Source organism: Solanum dulcamara, chromosome 2, assembly GCF_947179165.1.
Source record: "Solanum dulcamara chromosome 2, daSolDulc1.2, whole genome shotgun sequence".
Classification (NCBI taxonomy): Eukaryota; Viridiplantae; Streptophyta; class Magnoliopsida; order Solanales; family Solanaceae; genus Solanum; species Solanum dulcamara.
The window spans coordinates 9,847,392-9,854,245 of NC_077238.1; positions in this window are offsets into that span (position 1 = coordinate 9,847,392).

Genomic DNA, 6,854 nt, shown 5'->3' on the forward strand with positions numbered 1-6,854 from the left:
CTCTATCTAGTCTATGAAGCCTTTATCACTACTATCTAATTGGTGCCAATGACAGATTCATGGCTACTTCAAATCAAAATGAAAAGACTAAACTCAACACAAGAATAACATAAGTGGTATCCTCTGAATGTAGGGGAAGACTCACCAATAAGCTGAGTGTGAACAAATCCTTAACGGTGCGCCTATTGATGATCTCTTAAATCTATCTCTGCATCATGAAATGATACAGGTCCAAATGGACGTCAGTATGTGGAATGTACGAGTATGTAATATGGCAGAATGAAACATCCATCAAGGTAGAATAATATCAGTCCAGATATCTCAAATCAGAAAGATAAGAGAGACTCAATCAAGATGCCATAAGTCTAAAGTAAGAATACGGTTTAGACAGAGACCAATCATATACAATCCAATCCAATCATGTACAATCCAATTCAATACAATCATATATAATTCGATCCAATCCAATCATATACAATCCAATCTAATCAAATCATATACAATTCGATTCAATCCAAGCACATACCATCCAATCCAATCCAATCATATACCATCCGATCCAATTCAATCATCTACAATCCGATTCAATCCAATAACATACCATGCAATCCAATCATATACAATCCGATTCAATCCAATAACATACCATGCAATCCAATCATATATCATCAACTCAACGAATAAAGTCGAAGGACTCAACTCAATAGACATGTGAATTAGAATTTAGAAATGTTTTACAAATCGATTCAATCATTTATGATACCAATCAAACCAATCACATCATATTCAATCAACTCAATAATAAACTCAAAGGACTCGACTCAACAGGTATGTAATTTAGAATTTAGAAATATTTTTCAAATCGACTCAATCATCTACAATCTCAATCTAACCAATCATATCACGCACAATCCACTCAGATTGGGAGTTTGGCTACAACAAACCGACGTTGTTGCCATGTCCGTTCATACCTTGCTAGGGTAGGAACGAATCAACAATCATGGATCCATAACCAATCAAATCCTATCATGTCAGGACAGTAATTTGGGGAATATCCGACTTTAACAGTTCAATCCTCTCCTACATTTGGCGACGTAGTTATTGAGTTTGAGTTATTACTTACTCTTACCCAATTCGGTGCTCGATACTCTTTCCAAGACTCAATGCTCATAAAACTCTATCCAATCAGTTCAATCTAGTCATTTCGACAAGTCTCATTGGACCTTTCTCAAAACCCAATCAATCTGGTTTCATTGGACCTTCTTTCAAAACTCAATCAATTTCAATCATCACTTCATTCAATTAGGCAATTCTTTCAAGACTCATCAGGACTTCGAGTCAACAATCATTAATGTTTTCATTTAAGACATGCTTTCAACTCAATTATGCAATCCCATAACTCTTCCTCAAAATGATTATTTATGTCGAGGAAATATTCATGTTTCAAAGTAGTAAAATGCTTAAATACATCAACTTGACTCATGCTTAATGCATCCTCTTTTAATACATTCAAAATCATGCTTTCAAACTCAATCAATGTAGTAAATATTAAATGCATTTTAAAAATAATTTTAACTTCTCAACTCAATCTCAAAATAGACATTTTAATGTAAAAATGTTCAACTCGTTTATACTCAAAATACTCATGCTCAAAATAATAATTAAGAGACTTCTCAAACTCAATTCATGCTTAAACTCTTTCTAAATCAAAAATGAAAATAATCATTCTTTAAACTCAAAATAGTGCATAAATAATTTATGCAAAAACGTTCACAAATCATTTTTAAAACTCCTTCTCAAACAATCATTTATACTCAAAATCCTCATAAGACTCCAATCAAATCGAATTATGCAAATTATATCATGTAGTCACATTAGACTCCAATCCACTCCATCTCAAAATATCATCATCAACATTACCTCTTCATCAATCATTTTACTTTAAAAAAATTAAACATCATTTACATCATCATTAAACATCTTGCTCCAAAATCCTCATTTAACTCTATGTTCAATTTCATCAATACCCATTAAAATGTGCATCATCTCACTTTGAAAGCAATTACTTTATTTATACATGAAAATCATCAATCTCAACCTCAAGACAAATTATGACAAAAAAGAAATCTCATCGTGGGTTCATGTGAATGAATACATGAATGTATACCTCAAATACTCAACTCAAAGACATCATCAATACATATGAATTTATATACAAAAACTCAATAGAATTTATAGATAACTCAAGAACTCAACTCATAAGGTGAATGAGAAGAAAACACCCCTAGGATACTGATAAGAGGTGGATTTTAGCCCTAAAACGTAGTGGGTTAGGTTGAAAAAAGTGGGGAAAAGACCAAAAAGTCCCTCCCAAAAATTGAAAACGGGTAGAAATTTGAACTAGGGTGGAACAAGTCTGTGTCGCGGAGTTGTCCCCCATAGTTCATTTTTTTCGAAATTTTAAGTTGAACCAAAATTGGCCAAGTCCACAACGCGGACTGATCGCGTACACTTCTGGTTAACTGGACATAACCTTTTACTCCGAACTCCAAAAAATGTAATCTTGATGGAGTTGGAAAGAAGACTCAAAGACCTTTAATTTGATAGGTCATGGGATACCAAATTCGTTATATTCTAGGAGATATAGTCGTTTGAAGTTGACCCTTATATGGTTTCATAGAAAAACTTAGCCGATAGAAATTCTTTGGGCTTGACTTGATGTTAGAGATTCCTTATGACCCTAAACCACATCTAATACTCTTCAAATACTTATGAATTGATCCTAATTCATATATACAATTAGAAGTCATTCAATTCGAGTCTATACGCATATGAAGAATAGTTCGATCTTGACAAAAAATATTTTGAGGTGTTACACATTCATAACAAATAAACATTTTATTTTAGTTAATTTGAGGTTCAAAGTTAAAGTGGAGAAGAATAGGTATTCTAACAAATGTTTTTTTTTCATTGTTTTTCTTTTCCATCTAAAACAAAATGCCCAAGGCATCAACCTAAAAGACAAAACACGTCGTCTAAAACTTTTTTTCTCATCGTAGCATTTGATTTCTACTTTAGGTTCTGATTAATTTGAATTTACAATAAAAAATTCATGACACAATCTATGTGGGATGCTGTCACGTAAGAGGTATCTAAGGTATTAAATTTTGTGCACAAATAGCCAATATGAAGCTCGAATACAAACTTCAAATGAATGACGAAATGAGATACCAAGATACTACACAAATACTCAAACCATAAAATAATGTTTGCAACAAAGCCATAAATTCTTTCCTCATCTTCTACCATCAGGTATGTATATCTTTCGCAGCATTTTCTCAAAGGCTAGAAGCAAGTTTTGAATGTTTCAGCTTTCAACGTTTACAATCGCGCGCGCAATGTTTACCCTCACTAGACAAGGAGATACTAGTTGTAGCAATGTAGTCATGTACTAGTAGATAATGAGATTACTAATGACAGATAGAAGTTGATGATAGAACATGTTTTGTATATAACGTATAATATACATATTTTATACATAACTAGTGTATATTAGGTAGCGTTGATGGTTGTTTTTGGTCGAAAGGCCTAATACAATCCTATTAAATGATTCTCGTAAATAGTGTGCCAAAACAAATGAGAAGGAGCAGAGGAAGTAGTTAAAGAGCACAAAGAGATTATTAAACAAATCATAATCAAGGCTGTTAAGATAGAGCAATGGTCTCATTCTCTTTTCTTTCTTTTGAGATTTAGTTCAAAAAATCTCGTATCTTTCTTTTGAGGAACAAAACTCTTGTAGAACAAGAATTTTTGCAAAAATAATAAACAATAAGGTGAATGCACAGTGTTCTAAAGGAAATTATTCTTCTCAAGTACCTGAGGTTAATGGAATATATCCCCTCAGGATAGAACGATCTTACTCACCGGTGTATCGGTATCTAAAACCATGGTGTTAGCGAACTACTCCACAACAGCAAAGTGCACTTAGAATACTAGATTTAGTAGTAAAAGAAGTCCAGAAATTCATTGTTAAAAAATGAGAGGAAAATCCTCTATTTATAGACAACAAAAGACAGTATTAACAAGAGTTTATTGTGCCTTATCGGAAAGGTCACAACCCTTTGAAAAAATCACAATCTTTTAGAAAAGTCACAACTCTTCAAAAAAGTCACAACTTTTAAGAAAAGACACAACTCTTCATTTTCCATTCACACCTTTTAAAATCCTAACACTTTCCATATACTCCCACCATATATATATAGTGAGATAGTTTAAGCAATAATCATAAATTTTATGTATCAGGGAGGACTAAATCATACAGATCCGATGAAACATCGAAAAATTGTACAAAAATACAATAGGGCTGATCATATTGTAACACTAAGGGATAATACATAAAAATAACCTCCTAAATTTGGCTCCATTTGTAACTTGCGCACTTCCACCAACAGAACTACTCTTGCATAGTTGCGATTCTGATTCATTTATACCTGCATTAAAGTTACAAGTTTATTGATTAATTCAGCTATATAAAAATAACAAAAAAAATGTTTGTTATGAGAAAATTACGTACCACTCCATCTCCAAGTTAATTTGATGAGCACCTTCTCTTGTAATTGTAGAAAGGTTGGGTAAGGCTACGAACAATACACATTGTTGTTCCAGTCCTTCCCCGGACTCTGAACCCCGAGCTTCCCTTTCTTGACTTGTAACTATAGAAATGTTGGGTAAGTCTACTAATATCCCCTTTTGGTCCGATCCTTTTCCTGATTCCGCGCATAGCACAGGCTTACTGCACTGGGCTTCCTTTTCTTGTCTTGTAATTGTAGGTGATCCGAGGATCGTAAAGCGTTTCAATTCACCAAACCAAGACATGTACTCACTACGTTTGTAACGTTTGGTACCGTCTCTATTCCAACCTTCCAGCTCATTCATCAGGACCTACAAATTCATAACATAAGTAAAGATTGGAAATTATTAAGGTGAAGAATGAAGTCATTATATATAATATTGCATAATACCTGTATAAAGTCATGTTCTCGGGCATCTGAATTCACTGTCACTACCAAGGTCCGCGGATGGAAGTAACCAAATAATTCATCAAGAAAAGATTCATATCTTGGTTTCGATGAAGATTGTATTACCAAATTTATGCGCTTGATACAAAGTGGTTGAAGTTTGCTTTGAGGGTTTCCAGGATGAAATGTTACTTCCTTCATAGACAACGAAAAATAATATTCAACACGAAATGAATTGTCAAACATGAAAGGAAAATTGAATGGGAAAATAATTTACTCTCAAATTGTTGGAAAATACTAAATGAAACATAATTTAGGTATCAATGTACATACCTTTGCTTCAGTTGCGTCAGTTTCCAAGGACAATGTGATACTTTCACCCAAATTTTCAGCACAAGTTCTCAACTCAAGCAAGCTATTGGAAGTACGAGCACCCATCTCAACTTCCATTAGCCTTGATCCCACCACGGGACACGGGGTTTGGAATTTAAAAGTATTTATTACGTTGAATGAACGTAAATTGGGAGTAACAATGAATGCATTGTGAAGATCATCTATGTTACTTAAGGTTAAACTCTCCAATAGAGGACTCACAATTTTGATTTTACTCAATCCTCTACATAAATGGAGAGAGAAGGATTTTAGAGATGGGAATGCTGAGCAAACCTCTTGAGGAAATGAGTCGGGAACATATGTAGAATCTATATTCAGGACTTGTAACTCAGCACAAGAGGACAAATCAATTTTGGTTAATGCTGAACTACAGAAGTGAAACTCGAGGAGATTTCGAGTTTTTATTTCAATTTTATTTTTTTTGCGACTACTGACATGAAGCTTTTTGAGATGATTGAGATCAGGGACTGTGAAGTAAACAAGTTGGTCACAATGTATCAAAGTTAACTCAACAAGGAAAGGACATTTGGGTATAAAATCGGAGAAGGTACGCGAAAAAATGCAAACAGAATGAAAATATATCTCTTTCAATGAAGGCATTACATTAAATTCTCGAATAACATTCATGTTGCATTTTCCTTTTATATGAAGAACGGTTAATAATCTGGAATCTAAAATTTGAGGAGATGCACAATACCTAAATTTTGGTGGTACCAACAAATAGAGTTCTTTGAAGCTTGCATTGTCCTCAGCAAGTTTAATAATTGGATCGACGAGGTAGGTTTCAGTGTCAGTGCATACACAGGATATGGGCGGGTTCAATTGAGAGTAGCAGTATCCGCAGGATATCTTTGCCGAATGTGTTAGCACTAATTTACGATCGTCGTTCAATGATGTTATCATTTGATGCCATTTTTTCGAAACAAGAGAAGCTGTTGGTCTTTGTTTAAGAGTTAAACAAGACAGGATTTTCTCGATGATATCATTTGGGAACTTTGAAAATATTTCATTAGAACCAGAAACATTATTGGCGGCCATCAAAAATAATGTAGGGTTTCTAACATCACACTTACACTCACATATATATATATAGAACGACACAAGATTTAGGAAATCTATCATTTTTTTTGGAGGAGTTTTGTCTTTCAGATATTTTGTTAACATCATAAAACGACACAATGGTTTAGGAGAGTATACTCCTAACGGTTATGTCTATTCAATAATAAAAATAATAATACTTAATATTTTTATTAATTAATATTAGTCTGGATTAGGAAATATATATATATATATATATATATATATATATATATATATATATATATATATATATATATATATATATATATATATATATATCTTTTCTTCATTTTTATCGTTTTAAAGATTTATTAGCAACCTAGCAAGTGTTTCACTCAGGAAGATTTGACATCATTGGCCAAA